The sequence below is a fragment of the Myotis daubentonii genome, chromosome 1, assembly GCF_963259705.1.
Source record: "Myotis daubentonii chromosome 1, mMyoDau2.1, whole genome shotgun sequence".
Classification (NCBI taxonomy): Eukaryota; Metazoa; Chordata; class Mammalia; order Chiroptera; family Vespertilionidae; genus Myotis; species Myotis daubentonii.
In genome coordinates this window covers 157,053,931-157,070,609 of record NC_081840.1, presented here as the reverse complement: position 1 = coordinate 157,070,609, position 16,679 = coordinate 157,053,931, and the positions used below count along the sequence as shown (strand labels likewise).

Sequence of the window (16,679 nt, the reverse complement as noted above, 5' to 3'; positions counted from 1 at the left end):
ATGAACCTCAGCTGCAGGCTTGATCCCCAGCCCTGGTAGGGGTTGTTTGGGAGGCAACCAATCATGTGTCTCTCTCACATCTATGTTTCTCTCTGTGTCTCTTCCCCTCCCTTCCACTCTCTCTCTAAAAATCAATGGAAAAATATCCTCAGGTGACGATTAACAAAAAAGAATAATCATAATAAAGTGAATGACTGAAACTATGATGCAGTCAGGAAAACTGTACACCAAGAAGAGAGTAATGATTTTCAGTGTTTTCCTGAGTCATCAGTGAATGGCTTCCTTGAGAATATTTGAAATTTTCATACCAGAGAACATATCAAATCATCAATGAGTACAAGTAGAAGCAAATTATGTTACATTCCTCATTGTTGACAGTTAAAACCTTCTTTTAATTAACATTTCTTCTAAATCCTTTATAGCTGGAAGAAACCTGATAGAATATCCCATGTAGTCCACCATACATTTGTAAAATGAAAAAAAATCCCCTCCCTCCGTGTGTGTGTGTGGTGTGTGTGTGTGTGTGTGTGTGTGTGTGTGTGTGTGTGTGTCAGAATAAAACCATAAATAGTATATGTTTGAAGGGCATGGATTGAAGGAGAAGGGAGTAATGAGGAGCAGGTGTGATATTTGCCTTTTAAAAAAGGATTGAGATATAGTTTACTCTAAAGTAATGTGCCTTCATTGGTAGATTTCCAAATCCATGGGTAATTGCAATAATAAAATTTATAAATATGAAAGAACATTTTGTCTTGATTGCTTCCTCCTGGATGCCCAGATCAAATCTCAGATTTATTAATCTTTCCTGGGGAGGATTTCTCATCAAAATGTTCAGTCTTTTGAACTCAGGTTGTTCTTGCTTTTCCACTGGTAGAAGAGAATCACTAAAAAGTGTAACTCTATCTAATTATTCTCTTTAATTTCAGACAAGATTTTGTATCCAGTTGGGCCATACTCATTATGCTAATATCACCGAACTCACCCAATTCTACACTATAACTGCCAATCCTTAGAAATATTAGGCCATCTTCTTTTGTTCTGATTTTATCTACCCTTAAAACTTACAAACATACCATGTGTTCATGTTAACTTGTATCTATGTAAAAACAACACTGAAAATGTTATTCACTATCTGATTCAGATAGGTATGTTTTAATTAGTATCTCTTTAATAGCTAGCCATGACTTAAAAAGTAATCAACACCTTTAGGATGGCAGAAGCCACAAAGTAACAATACTGTGTTTTTATAATTCCTTTTAAAAAATAATAAAAGTAAGACTTTCGTGCTCAGTTTGATTCTTCAATAATGTAATAATAATTGGTACTCAGGAAAAAATAAGCTCTACATGTTTAGCATCATTAAAGATTAAATTTTGTTTTATATTCTATGGTTGTATTAGAAAATGGACATTTTGATACATTATACTTCACAAATTGGCTTTCTATACATGTGTTAACTCTTCTTAGAATACTTTATTAATTGGGACATTAACAAACACAAAATTCTTTTACTGTTTCAAGCATCAGGCTATAATTTCAGCTCTTATCTTTTTCTGTGTGTATGATGACAAAAGTCACAGATCTGGGAGTCAACAGACTGAAGTCCATCGCTTACTGGCTCTGTGAGCCTGGTGATGTCATTTATTTGACCTCTAGGCTCAGCTAGTACATCTATAAAATGAAGAGGATATTACCCATTTCAAGGGATTTGTTTAAGAATCAAATGAGATATTCAAAGTTAACTGTTTAACACTATGCCCTGATACACGTCCTAAACACACAATAAATATTAGACAGTATCAGGTTCACTCATTATCTCTTTCTTAAATGAAAATAGAGTATCTACCTCCCTTACCTTGCCTAAGATTTTTAAATTAGCTTAATATTACTAAGCATGTATAATAACAATGGAACTTTCAAAAGTATCATGTTATGAACATTTTTCTTTTTCACCTCAGAGTGAGATTTGCATTCACCTTTTACCATTCCCCCTCATGGCCTGGAAGAGTTGATACCTCATTATCAGTAATAATCCAGGTTTATTTACTCCCCAAGGGAGGGCCAATTTTTGCTTCAGGTTTAGAGCTATCTGCTGGCATTAACAATTTCTAACTTTTAATTATCCTTTTTTCCCACTTGAAAGCCTAAACAGGATTGAAGAGGAAAAAAACAAAAACTCCTTTTCCCTTATCCAAGCTGTGAATTTAAAATACCTGTGTTTTGTCTGCACCTCTGTCACTTTTAACCATAGCTTCTAGAATAATTTTGACAATTTCTGAACCATTTTACCCTAGACTCCACATGTTTCTCGAGTGTTTTGGGTTAAGGTAGATCGCTGTCTTCTAATGCCATGCTGATTCTTCTGAGGCTTCCTGTGGCCCATGTTAAAAACAGCTTCTGCCTGGTCTTGGAAAAGTGGACAGCCAGGGAGCCAAACTCCTCATGAAATAGTCCAATCTGATTCCCTCGGAGTGGTGACTTCTGCAGAGAGAGAAGTGTCCTTATTATATAATCCAGTGCTTAAATGATCTGTTTGTCATATCCTACTTCTCCCCAAGTATCATCTTTCTCCAAATTGAGGCTCATAATAAGAACATTTTCTTTTTAATTTCTATCCTAAATCCTTCATAAAAAGTCAATCCACAGACGGGTGCAAGAGCCACATGGTCTCTTTGGGAGCCAGGGGACAGTCGTCAATTAGGTCTAAAATGATGGTCACGTGATGTCTGAGGCTTCCTTTTGCAAATCCCAAGTTGAAGGAAGATGGATTGTGGTATCTCCAGGGACCAGATTCCTGGGAGTCCCTTATCCCTTAGCTCTAGATCCAAAGCAGGAACCATGTCTTCCCGGCTGCAATGAACTGGCACAGCTGCCCTCTGGTCTGTGTTCAGCACGATTCCAGGAAATTCGGGCAGACCCTGAAGGAGGCAAGAAGCACACGACTGAAAGTGCGGTGTGTTTAACGTAATATGGAACCTCACCACCCACAAGCAGTCTGCTCCAGGAAATGCCATTTCCTCTTCCAGGAAACAAAGGTGTGGAGCACTTCTGAGCAGCAGCCGTGTTTGTAAAATAGAGATAATGTCTGATATAAAATGCTTTGTAAGCTGGGAAAGGAGAAGGCTGGCTAGACAGGATGCTGGAGTCAAAAAGGTCCAGAGGTATCCTAACACCTAGCATGTATCAAGAATAGATTTGGAATATTTTCTTTCAGATGAAATTTTAAAAAAACACTTTTAGACACATGATGAATATTGTTTTAAAAAATCAAGTCTTCCAATTCATGAGTTTGCAATTGCAGGACTACATAGTTATAAAATAACTATGTAGTTCTGCAAATAAATAAATATAAAAATAAATAAAATAAAATAGTAGAGTAGCACTGGTCCCTGAGACCAGCTATCCCGAGAGAGAAGCAGAAAACAGAGGACATGGCTGTGGAATGGAAGCAGTATTCAACAGGGCTTGAGGGCTATTTCACACCGGCCTGAGATGAATGCCGGTTCTGGTACTTCATCAATTGTGGCATCTTGAGCAGGCTGCGTGATCCTTCTAAGCCTGGTTAGTCTCATCTCTGAAATAGAGGAGATGAGGATGATGATAGAATATCTAACTCATAAGATTGTTATGAGGATTAAGAGAACAGTGCATCCAAAGTGCTCATACGATGACTGGTATATAGGTACTAAGCACATAATCGTCATTATTTGAAATTTCTTTTTAAAGCCACTAACTAGTATTGATGAAATTAAAGGGCATGTGAATTTCCCTTGAGCCCTACTTAGCCTCCTTCTCAAAAGTCAATGAAAACCCAGCAATGGGGAATGAATGGGTTTACTATCTCTTAGGCACTGTAGCCGTTGGCAGTCTGCCAGCTCTTCTGGATGTGATAGGCTGTGTAAGGATGGCTGGAGAAGAGCCAGGAGGAAGGCATTTTGAACTAGGAGGTTTCTCTTTGACAGTCTGCAGAGAGGAGCTGATGGGGTAGGAGGATGGTCATTAATCCAGCTCTAACGGCTTGTTCCCAGCCATAAACACATTTTTCCTCCAAATTTTAGTAGCAAATATGCAGTGAACGCCTACTACATGCCATGGAAATATACAATGAACGCCTACTACATGATGGCAGGGTGAGCCAGCACTTCTCAAGTCCCATCCACCCTCAACCCTCCTGGCTAGACTCTTCTAAGAGGTGGCAGCATCTCTGTTGGATGATCCTGGCCTAAGGGTCAGTTCAATGCTGTTGGATATTAGCAATAGGGGAAAGGGGCTCATTTTAATGGACTATATTTTACCCTTATAAGGTGTGTGCATTTGCTTTGCTGAGTTCACATAGATTAAGAGAAAAAATCACCATATCTGGCTTCCCAGGACAAGCAGCAATGTGAATTAATCAAGTCACCAAACCCTGCTGGGCCTTGGTTTTTTTGAGGGGAGGGGGGTGTAAGAGATCACCCAAAGGTCTTGTATGCATGCATATAAGCATAACCCATGGACACAGACAATAGGAGGTTGAGGGCATGTGCTGGGGGTGGGAGAGGGCAGGGAGAGGTCAATGGGGGGGGGGGGGAAGGAGACTCATGTAATACTTTCAACAATAAAGAATTTAAAAGAAAGAAAGAAAGAAAAAGTTTGACTTCTAGCTGGTGTGGCTCAGTTGGTTAGAGCACCTTTCCATACACCAAAAGGTCACAGCTCAATTCCTGGTCAGGGCACAAACCAAGGTTTCCATCTTTGCGCATTTGAGAGGCAGGCAACCAATCAATATGTTTCTCTCTCTCTTTCTTTCTCCCTCTCCCTCTCCCTCCTGTAGAATCAATACAAAATATCCTCAGGTGAGAATTTTTTAAATGTTTTTAAAAATAATAAATAAAATTTTGGAACTAGCAGGAATCTGAGGTCCTTTTCAGCTGACACTCTAACCTTCTATGACCAGAAATCTGCTGATGATCCAAGCCTTGGCATTTTTTTCTTTTTCCTACTTTTTAATCTCTCTCTCTCTCTCTCTCTCTCTCTCTCTCTCTCTCTCTCTCTCTCTCTCTCTAATATTTTTTAAAGTATTTCTGTTTTATTGCTCACTGGTCCTAGTTTGTTAAAGCAACAAAAGCCTTAGCCAAGCACATTTTAATCATTTAGTGTCATGATTGAGAGGGAATAGCTCTGTAATAGTAATATAGTATTGGTAACCAGACATGTAATTTCTGACATGAATTTTTTAAAAAAAGAATTCTATTAAGTATAGGGGGGCACACCCTATTATCCTCAGTATGATCATTCATGTCAGCAAAGCACAAAAGTCCTAAAATGACACATGCACCGTCACGACATTCCATTACAACTTCAATGGCTCAGTTTAGAGAGGGCAACTTTGGACATTATAAATAAAACAACAGTGTGCAGATAGAAAATCAAAATCCCAGGTCAGACACCACCTGGGAAAGACTATCCAAGGTACCGAATTGTACGCAAACCTTCCCAGACAGGTAATTATAAAACAAAGATATTCACAAGTCCTTTCTAGTGTAAAAACAGACAAAATAGGTGAAGTTCTTTTTACAGGGTGACCTTGATCCTTCCCACTGAAGGATCGTTTTCGCTTTTCAGTTTGTCTAGCTATAGAATCATGTGGTCTCAGTTCCCCCTCTCCTTTCCTCGCATCAGCCTGTGTGGGGCCCGAGCTCAGCGCCCCTTCCTCCCCGAACAGCGCACCCGAAGCGTGTCCCATCCCCTTCTGGTCGCCACAGCGGGGAGGGAAGAACCTGTAAGGAGCGAGGCTGGAGGGCGGGGCGGGCACAGCAGGAGGAGCGGAGGCGCCGGCAGCTGAGAGCTGGGCTGGTTCCTGGGCGGGCGGGCGTCCAGGACCCGCTTCTGAGGTCCCGAGCGCGGGGTGACGAGCGCCCCCTGGCCGGCACCGCCTGCGGGCGCACCCACCGCGCCGGCACCGCCAGTGCCCGCGCCACCGCCGGACAGCTGCGCTCGGACCCGGCAGCTCACCCAGCAGGTAGGTCCCTGCGTGGCCGCTCGTCGCCGGCCAGGGGAGGGAAGGGGGTCTGTCTACGTGGGTCCAGGACCCCGGTCCAGCGGAAGCGGCTCACCCAGCTCCGTGGTGACTTGTTCCAGGAAGGGGGGTGCAGAATGATAGAGAAATCGAAGAGACAGGAGCGCAGCGAACTTTGGGTCACTGGTTTCTTGGGGGGGGGTTTCTTGCGTGCGGGCTGCAAGGGATGGTGAGGACCTTGGCCACAAGGAGGCCACCGGGCTGGCTGCACTTCCTCCTTCCTTCTCGTTTTTGTTTTTTTTTTTAACTCTCACCTGAACTAATGAAGGGCGGAGGGAGGAAGGGAAGAAGGTGGAAAGTTTTATGTTCTTGGCAAACATTTGTAAGGAGAGAGGTTTGATGCAGATGGCAACCTGTCAGACAGCAACTTGTTTTTTTGAAATCCATTGCTACAGCAGCAGGAAGGGCTGCCAACACTCGCTCTTCTAAACAAACCAAGTTTCTTTTCGCCGGCGTGGGGTTAGGGTGAGGTAGGTCTCTGCTAGATGCAAAAAGAAACGAGAAGAAAAAAAAAAAAAAAACACGTCTGGTGCTTAATTCGGTAACCTTGAGGGATCTTTGTTTGTTTTTAAGCTTTGAGGGTCATACGTATAGAGAGTGAAATGTCTTTATTTCACTGGATTTTCAAGAACCCCAATTATCCATGCGAAATTCGTGCTAAAGGCGCAGGCACTACCGTGGGCATGAAGAGAGAGAGAGCCAAAGGCTGGCTCCACTGGGTTGTGTCTGCAAAGTGAGTGTCACGGAGCTGCCTTGTCCTTGAGGGTTGTCCTGCTCAAAGTTGCTAATGAAAGATGATTCAGTAATGGCAAGGGCTGACAAGGAGGGGTGGTGGCCTGGAGAGAGGAATGATCACTCACTGCTTCTCCTGGTCAGTGGTGAGAGACTGTTCCTGGGGCGTGCGCAGGTCCCTCGAGGGCCGGCACCCTTTCTGAACACAAGTCGGGCGGCCCCAGGACTTGCTGCCCCCTTTGCATTGTTTTCTGGAGCTGTGACCACCCCAGGCCCTTCCTTGGCTGGGATGCTTCACAGACAAGCCCTATTTGTAAGGCCCTGGGTGCCCCACTCCCAGCATACACCCCAACCTTCTGAATCACCATCTTCATTTCTTTCCCCCTAACTTATCTTAGGCAACTCATAAAATGGCAGGCTTGCCCACAGATGCCTGATCTCTTTTTAAAAATGCTGTGTCTAGTGGGAAGGAGGGTGACATTTGCTAATTTGGTTGCAATTACTTTTGAAGTTTATGCACAGCTGTTTAAAATCCTCTGCGATTAGTGCCATTGTTTGAGGCAGGTGTCCGCCTCCGAATGCTCTTGTTGTCTCTTTCTTCTGCTGATTGTACGTACATATATTCATTTATTGTTTGGGGGTTTTGTTTTGTTTTGTTTTTGTTTTAAGCCAAAAAAATAAAAATGAAAGTACATACATTTAAAGACACAGCATTGGAAGAGCTTTTAAAACCTTCAAAGCATCATTTGTAAAACTCCCAACTTATAAATGAAGTGTAATTTAAGTGTTTGTGGTTTGGTTTTGGTTTTGGGAATTTTTTTTTTTTTGAAAGGAACATATTTTTTTAAAATCTTTATTGTTGAAAGTATTGCATATGTCCTCCTTTTTCTCCCACTGACCCCTCTAGCTCCCCTCTCTCCCCGCCCCAGGCCTTCACCACCCTACTGTCTGTGTCCATGGGTTATGCATATATGCATACCCATTCTTTGGTTTATCTCTTCTGACCCACCCACCCCCGCCTGGGCTCATCAACTCTTATTTCTGATGTCAAGAGTAACCGGTTCCGCATCACCAGCCTTTGTTTCAGCCTCCTGTGATTTTCTTGTAAACTTGTAAAATGTAAACTTTCAGGGGAGACTCTTGTCACCACCCTCGGCTTTGTCATGTTCACTTCCGTCACTGTCTTGTACTACTACGGCGGCTCAGGATGGCAAGGAGCTCTTGGCGACTTCTTTACCTTCTCTCCCACAGCTCCACTCCCTACCCTTTGTTGCGTCTGCTTGGAAAATACGTGGGTCAACTACTGGAACTTTGATTCCTTTTGCTGATGTCCCTCTTCTCTTTCAGGTATGCAGGGACATTGCTCAATTATTCACAGCTCAGTTGTTCTTATGATCTCACTGATCCCCTTCAACACTGATATTTTATTTCTCTTGTTCATGGCAGGTACTGAAGGCTCCCTTGAATACTTCATTTGTCTTTGATCATTTCTATACAGGTCCCTCATTCCATTGTAACGTATTCTCTCTCTTTGTGGAAATGACAGAATTCTCCTCTATAATGAATTTGGTGTTTCATCTAAAATTCCTTGTGCATTGGGTCTAGGATTTTGTTTTGAGAGGGTTTACAGTACAAATCTGTGACTGGCACTCAGGAGTAAAGCCCACAAATCTCCATAACCCAGCTTAATGGTGGGACATTCGCCTTCCTTTAAAATAGGAATTAGAATTAGTACTTCCCTTTTTAATGCTTTTTATGTTTTAGAGTTACTGATTATGTTGTTTGCCCCTGAAATTATTGAGGAGATATTAATCTAATGTGACTTTTAATAAGAGTATGTTTGATTTCAGGTGATTTTCTTTTTATACAATTCAATCTTTTCTTTCTTTTTTTTTAAGTAATTAATTTCCACAAATAATGTAAAATAAAAAGTTGTTACATGATGAAATATCCCAGAGAACACACATGTATCATGTGATTCCATATTTATATAATTGTATTGCTCAAGTCAAATCTGTCATTAAAAGTAGAGAAATTAGTGTTGTGGTGGCATGCATAACATTAAACTCTTTTTTCTGTTTCTGTCCATTACTTTGAAATCTTAACCATCGCATTTTCAAGAAGCAATGCATCTAACTTTGCCTTTTCATACCTATTCTGGCTGTTAAGACAGAAACCATGAAACACCCCTAGAAAAACATAATGCTGAAGCAGAAAGGTGAATTAAAAGGCATTTCTTTGCAGTAATGGAAATATCTTTCATTATTTTAACATGCAAAGCATTTATGCCCAAATTTCATATTTTCCTCTCTTCTAAAAGTATTCTTTGTGCAAATGAGAATCAGAGGTTTCAGGAATTAGGGATAGCTCAATCCAAGCCCAGAATTGTAGATTTCTGCTCTGAGATTAAACTAGCAGATATTTAAAGGCACTCATTTTGGCAGCATATACTTTTACAGGTTGATATAGGGTAATGCTAACTTTGAATTAAGCTGATAATATTGATGATAATAATAATCAGAGCCAACAAAAACAGTAAAACATAGTTTTATTGAGGCATTATTATTTGTAACTTATGTACCAGATTTTATACTCCCAACTTTATTTATATTTGACAAACATTCCTATCTCATTTAATCTTTGCAAAGCTTTCATAAATTAGATATTATTATTACCATAATCACCCTCATTTTACAGATGAGGAAACTGAGGCCCAGGGAGGTTAAGTCACGTGTCCAGCTTTTATAGCTGGTAAGTGGTAGTGTCAGGTTTATCTGACCTCCAAGCACTTGCCATAAACCACAGAGCTGAACAACCCACCAATTAATTTTTTAATGGTGGTAAAATATACATAACATTTAAGTGTACAGTTCATTGGCCTTAAATACAGAATGGAACAAATTAGGTTTACAGTTGTTCTAGTGGAAAATAATGCAAGAATTAATAAATAATAATACAAGAATAAACTGTGTTTTGTGTATTCACAACTGTAAACCTACTTTTGCCCCTCTCTGATATTCGCAATGTTGTGCAACCAGCACTACCATCCATCCAATAGAACTCTTTCGACTTGCAAAACTGAAACTCTATGCCCATTATGTACTAACTTCCAACTCCTCACTTCCCCCTGCTCCTGGAAACCAGCATTCTACTTTCTGTTACTATGAATTTGACTACTCTGGAATCTCATATAAGTTGAATCATACAGTAGTTGTCTTATTTCACCTAGCATAATGTCCCGAAGGTTCCTCCAGGTTCACATTGTAATATGAATCAGAATTTCCTTCCTGTTTGAGGCTATATAATAATTCATTGTTGGTATAGACCACATTTTGTTTATCCATCTGTTGATGGATACTTGGGTTGCTTCCATATCTTGGCTATTGTGAATAATGCTGCTATGAACATGGGTGTACAAATATCTCTCCAAAGCCTTTTGGCCATATACCCAGAAATGGAATTGCTGGATTGGATGTTTAATTTTTGAGGAACCATCATACTATTTTCCATAGCGGCTTCACCATTTTACATTCCCACCAACAGTGCACAGGGGGTTCCAGTTTCTCCACATCCTCACCAATCGATACTTGTTATTTCTGTTTATATGATAGAGGCCATCCTAATGGGTATGAGGGGTAACCAATGAGTTATTTACCAAATTGTTTGATGCCTGATGTCAGGAGTCCTGGACTTATGATACTCCTGAATTCATTGCTTTTCCTATCTCACCTTGTGCTTATATACCTTTCTCTAGTGCAGAATCTTTGTAATTACTACTAAAGCATTCGCTGAAGGATTAGGGAAACCATGGATAGGAGGGCTCCTAAAAGATAAACAAAAGGTCCCTGTAGGTAGGGTATCCTACCTAGATTTAGAAGTGATTGTCTGAGGAGAAATAGTACTGATTATACAGAATAGGCATGATTCAACCAGTAGTTGACAAAGATGAAAATGGCTTCTCTTTCCTCTCCCAAAGCTTTTTCCTTGCTGCTAGAAGACAAGCATTGGTGGTACCATGTGAGATGATGTGCTTTCCTTTCTAAAGCTGGGGTCCCTGGGATCAGAGCTGAATCCAACTGCCTACTTTTTCCAGTGTGTATACAGATATTGATGAGTTCTCTGGGGGAAAAAAAAGGAACTATGCCAATTCACAATGATATAACTCCATAATTTCCAACTCCAGCTAGGCTCTCAGACTTTCCCTGGTCAGCCCTCTTTTGCTTTCTAGAGCAGTATATTTCAGACTTTCTCTTGTCACCACTGTCCCTGCACTCTCAGCACTTTGCCTTGCTTCCTTTGCAAGCTCCTCCTCTCCTTTCTGCCCCCTGGAAGATGAATATTCCTTCATTTTCTCATGCCATAGGCAACCTCATTCCTCATTGCCCTCCATAGCCATTCTCCTTGTTGACTACCAACCAACCGTTTGCCTATGCAAAGTCTTACTGATCCTCTTCCACAGAAAGCTGATAGGCACATCCAGCACCACAATATCCCAAACTGAATGTATTATCTTCCTCCTTCCTCTTTCCATAAATTTTCCCTCTCATTCTTTCCCGAACCTGACTTTGGTATCATCTGTTCTTGTATAACCAGAAATCTGAATGTTTTTGCCTGATGTCTCACCTCCAGGCTTACCCCAATGCAAGTTCTTTTAGTTCCACCCCCTGAATATCTCCCTATTCCATCCACCCTTTCTTGTCCCCACTGCCTCTGCTCTGAGAGGCCACCACTAGTTTTATTCTAGATTACTGCCAGAACCTGCTAACTGGTCTCTGTTACTATGGATTATTCTCCATGCCACAGCTGAAAGGATCTTTCTGGATCCCAGACCTTAGTGTGTCATTCCCTTGTTCTAAGTTCCCCAGTGGCTACCCAATGCCGTTGGAATGAAACTCAGACTCTGTGACATGAAGTGAAAGGTTCTAGTTGATCTACATTCCCCTGTCCTCTCCAGCCTCACACACATCATGCTCCTCCGAGTCCAGCCTCTTTGGGTTCCTTAGCAGTCCCACGGATCCCCTGCCTCATCAGCTTTCTGCCCAACCTCTAAACCTTTTCTTCCTTTGGCTAGTTCTACATATCTTCAGTCCCAACCTTAGATGCCATCCTCTGGAAAGCTTTTCCTGATCCTCCAAATTAGGAATTTATCTCCTCCCACGTGTTCTTAAAGTACATATGAGATCATCTATATCAGTGGTTCTCAACCTGTGGGTCTCGACCCCTTTGGGGGTCGAATGACCCTTTCACAGGGGTCGCCTAAGACCAACGGAAAACACATATATAATTACATATTGTTTTTATGATTAATCACTATGCTTTAATTATGTTCAATTTGTAACAATGAAAATACATCCTGCATATCAGATATTTACATTACGATTCATAACAGTAGCAAAATTACAGTTATGAAGTAGCAACAAAAATAATTTTATGGTTGGGGGTCACCACAACATGAGGAACTGTAATAAAGGGTCATGGCAATAGGAAGGTTGAGAACCACTGCTCTATATAAAGTATTAGCACCATGTGTAGCATATAGTAATCAATCAAAAACTGTTAGCTACCACTACACTTAGAATATATTGCCATTGTTTGTTTACTTTTTTACTTCCCCAGAACATTATAAACTCCTTGGGGGAAGAAGCCACATTCTTCCTTATTATCTGTTGAATCCCTAGCATCTATCAACATATCTGACATATAGTAGGTGTTTAATAAATATTACTGGAATAAATAAATAAATCATGAATTTTACAACCTGTAATTTTTAAGGAACTGTGTGCTGTAGGAGAAAAGAACCCCAATCTAGTCATTTAAATGTTCATACAAGTAGAATCATTATCATCTTGGGCAGTTTTTGCCTATGGTTCTCTAGAATTATCTAGATAAATTCTACTAGGAAGTCAAAGTTGAAGGAAATGCTAAGAGACAACTTGCTATAAGGGAAAAGCTCCATCTCCCCCTGTCTATGGTGTGATTTTCTCCCTCTGTCATCCTCAGTTTTTTATTTTTCTGACTATTATAATTCCAGTAATAAAAGAAAAAAGACCAACCTAAGAATGATCAGGAAATAAAAGGTAATATTCAAATACTCTGAAATATCCCACAAGCAAAAGAATGAGGTAAAAGGTAGACAAAATGTATACATACTGAGAAATTAATTATATAATTTTATTAGAATTAATTATTTTAATAAAAAGAAAATATTAGGAAAAGAGGTAAGAAAATTTTAATGAAATGACAAAAAACTTCAAGGATTCTTCAAAACAAAACCATAATTATCTCAAAAGTCATTAAAGCAGCAAGAGTAGGAAAGGTAAAAAGTAAAAGACTAGATTCAAGAATTTGGATGATAAAAGAATGCCAAAGATAAAAATAATTGAAAGCATTTAAAGAAAAATGTCTTGAAAATAAAGAGTAATGAATTATTTAGGAGATTCACTTGAAAGTAGAACAACAAAAAATATGAAACCAAAGGGGAAAAAACATAATCTTTTAAATGAGATTGAAAATAAATCCCAGCAATAATCAAATAAAATGGACACCAGTACAAGTTCCTAACAAGAAAGCCAGAGCTAAAATGATATTAAAATGGGAGCTTGGATTTCTGGCTTGTATCACAAAAGCTGACATAACCCCTGTGAGACTTCAGAGTTTTCAGAGGGCACTTTACTTCATGAATGGCATTGCATTTCAGGGGAAATGAACTGTGAGTTCCACTGATACTTCCCTCCAGGGGAGTGTCAGCATAGGCTCAGGTAGTTATGCTCACCTTTGCCTGCAAATAAGGGAGACACTTCTTACATCCTCTGCATTCCAACCCTTACTGGGTCCTCCATCCAAAGTATCTTGTTCTCCTTTAGCAAATAAGAAATGCAGGTGCCCCTAAATCCTAAGTGTATTTCTCCCTTTGTTCATGAAAAGGTCTTCTAACCAGGGTCCCTTTTAGCAATTAGGAAAAAAAGTGTCCTTTTGTGTTATACCTTTTCCATGTAGCTTGTCACGTGTTTACCCTCCCTCTTATGTTTTCATATCTCTGAGGACTTGAGGTTTCTATCCAGCTGATGACTGAAGCTCAGTAATGATATTTTATTCAATTATTATCTCCTGAGTAAGCTAGCCTGAGGACATGTGCCAAGTTTTCTATTTCCTTCCTTTTCTTTAACTCCTGGCACAGAGCTCAGACCGCAGACTTGAGGAAGCAAATGACGCCTCTCAGAGTGAAGGAATATCTTTGATTTTCCTCCGTTCACCAACGTGAAGGATTCGGAGTATGATGTACATTTGTCAGACCTATAGTTAGTATGAAGAGCCCTGAGCACCCTTAATTTTTGTCCACATCCTCAAGGTGAGTTTTAGGGATCTGACTGAGAGTGGTTTACAGGGCCAAGGACACAGTTACCCTTTGGTGTGTTGACTTCAGATAAGCCAGTCTCTGTACTATATCACCTGCTGCTTCCTCCCCTCCCAGGTTCTAAGGTGCCAGTTTGTCCACCTCACTGCTCTCCAATTTCCCTACAGTAAACAGGGAACTATGGGAGTTGGCACACAAGGGAATTGAGAATGCAAAATAGATAGTCCCTTTCAGCAGAAGGGTCTGGAGAGAGGCTATAGATCTTGTGGCATCATTCCCCCTGCCTATGTCCTGCTCTTTGATGGCCCTGCCAGTGTTGCAGATCCATCCAACAGTGATGGTGGGAAGAAAGGTCACAGAAGTGGGAGCCAGGAGACCAAGGTTCTCATTCCACTTTTGCCACATTGACCACAGCATGAGTGAGTTGGATGAGGGGGTCTCTAGGACTCCTCCTGGCCCTGTTATTTTGCAGCTGTTTCTCAGATAGTCTTTTGGTATCCACATGTTCCTGGGTACCTGGGGTGGTGCAGTACTGGATAAATTTTAAGGATTCCAGGAAATAGAACCTTCATAAGTGTTGGTGAATAGACCATATAGATTAGAGAATATAATCAATAGTGGAATGGGTAACTCTTCAGCAATAAACAAGTGCAGTCACCCATTCACTGAAGTTACTCAGTTACATCAAGCATGTCAAACCCAAAGGCTAACATGAATAAACAAGGTTTAAGTTTATGTGGGCACACAAAAAACAAAAGCTTAAATTCTCATAGAAATGTAGGTTTATTTCGATAGAGACATGCTGAATACAAAGGGCTGAAATAATGAGTAATCGTTAACATAAAATAATAGAACATTTTAATAAAAATTTATTTTTTTCTTGAACATTAACTTACCAGACACTGAATAACTGCACAAATTAATAAGCATAATGCAAGTAAACCTATTTTTCTTGTTCTCCAAAAATGAAATATTTCCTGTTGCACACACCAAACAAGTCAGTCCAAGAGTAATCACATGGCAATCAGCTGCTAAAATATTTGCTGCTAATATTAGTGGAGAGAAAACGGCGCACCTGTGCGTAAGGCGCATAAGGGAAATGAATGCAACAGGATTACGGTAATCAGTCATTAGCGAACATTGTAGTTCGTTATGAATAATTATATATAATAGGATACTGTAAAAATTAAGTTACAAAATGTTTATTAAAACGTTTCTTACATACTGTTATATTGGCAGGGCTGCAAAAATATTCATTGTGGGCCTCACGTGGCCCACAGGCTGCAAGTTTGACATGCTCGAACTACATTGTCTTGATTTTGCAAAAACAAAATTTCATATGATAACAACAAAATATTTTTCCTCTACTGTGTTATTGTTGGTGGTAGCACAAGGAATGTTATAACGACCAAGTTTTATCAAAATGCTGGTTCTCCCAAAAGAGCAACTTGATTTCCTCGGTGAACTTTGTTTCTGGAAGTTATGATAATGATGAATAATAGCCATACGGGATCTCTCCTCTATGGTTGCAGACTCTTCCAATTCTTTTCATTAGTCATTCAAAACAGAAAAAACAAATTGCATGTATTTATTTTCCAAGGCATATTCAGGCTGTGCAAAAGGGGTGATAGTAACAGTAGCCATAAATAACTTTTTCTAAGAGGACCTTGAATTACTCTCACCCCTTACATACAACTGAGCTCATCTAGAGTTTGATGAAATCCTTTTAATGTTGATGAAATAATCAATCAGAAATAACTTGCATAATTCCAGATTCTGAAGCAGAGGCAGCTTAAGTATTTGCCAAAGGCACAGAACAAGGTTCTTTAACCTTCTTTCCTCCATTCCAATAAAAAGAAGGATTTTTTTTACTGGAACTCTTTCCTAGTTCCTGTGCATTGAGGTTTGTTAATATTTATAGTACACTTAGATATATAACTAAAGGCACTTTAGTAAGACATATGAGCAATAGGAAAATGCTTTTGTTACTTATTAAAATCAAATAAATGCAACATACTTGACCCAAAAAAATTGCCAATGTTGCTAAACATAAATTAGCACATATTTTTAGAAATAATGAAGCAAAACTCATCTGTTAACAGTTTCTCATAGGTGGAGCTGGTAGAAAGAAATGCTAACACACATTTGAATGTTATGTATTTCAATAGAAATGAAAGGAAGAAGAGTCCCTTCTCTTCACAGAAAGATTAGAAGTATTCAGAACAGAGAGAATATATATTTATTTAAATATGCAAAAATCAATTATCTCCTGAAAAATATTGTAGCTATTCTCTCATGGAAAAATAACCTAGACCTCTAGATGTAAAAATCTAGATCTGAGAGAGATCACACTACTGATTGAAATACTGTGGGTGGGCCTTGACTTACGAGTTTAATTCGTTCGGAGACCGAGCTCGTTAAGGAGCTCGTTAACTCAAATCACTCTATCAACTCAATGCAAAAAATCCGGAGAGAGACAGCTGGTATCTCAAAAAAACTCGTTAGTCGGGACACTCTTAAGTCAAGGCCCCACTG

General features: G+C 39.9%; 1 protein-coding gene and 1 long non-coding RNA gene across 3 annotated transcripts in view; one reads left to right on the top strand and one right to left on the bottom strand.

Annotated features, from left to right (window-relative positions):
• Positions 1-1,287: 1,287 nt before the first annotated feature.
• On the bottom strand, positions 1,288-6,251 carry LOC132215465 (uncharacterized). The gene is made up of 2 exons (XR_009448527.1): positions 6,096-6,251; positions 1,288-3,574 (listed from the first exon to the last, which is right to left on the bottom strand). It is a non-coding gene; the product is annotated as an uncharacterized LOC132215465 (long non-coding RNA).
• Positions 5,809-16,679, top strand: part of PRKCQ (protein kinase C theta) — a 146,743-nt gene continuing 135,872 nt past the window's right edge. Inside the window, exon 1 of one of the 2 annotated variants that reach the window (XM_059663698.1) lies at positions 5,809-6,001. The gene's annotated coding sequence lies outside the window, so the exon portion shown is untranslated. The remainder of the gene's footprint in view (positions 6,002-16,679) is intronic. The other variant, XM_059663687.1, reaches the window with a different exon arrangement.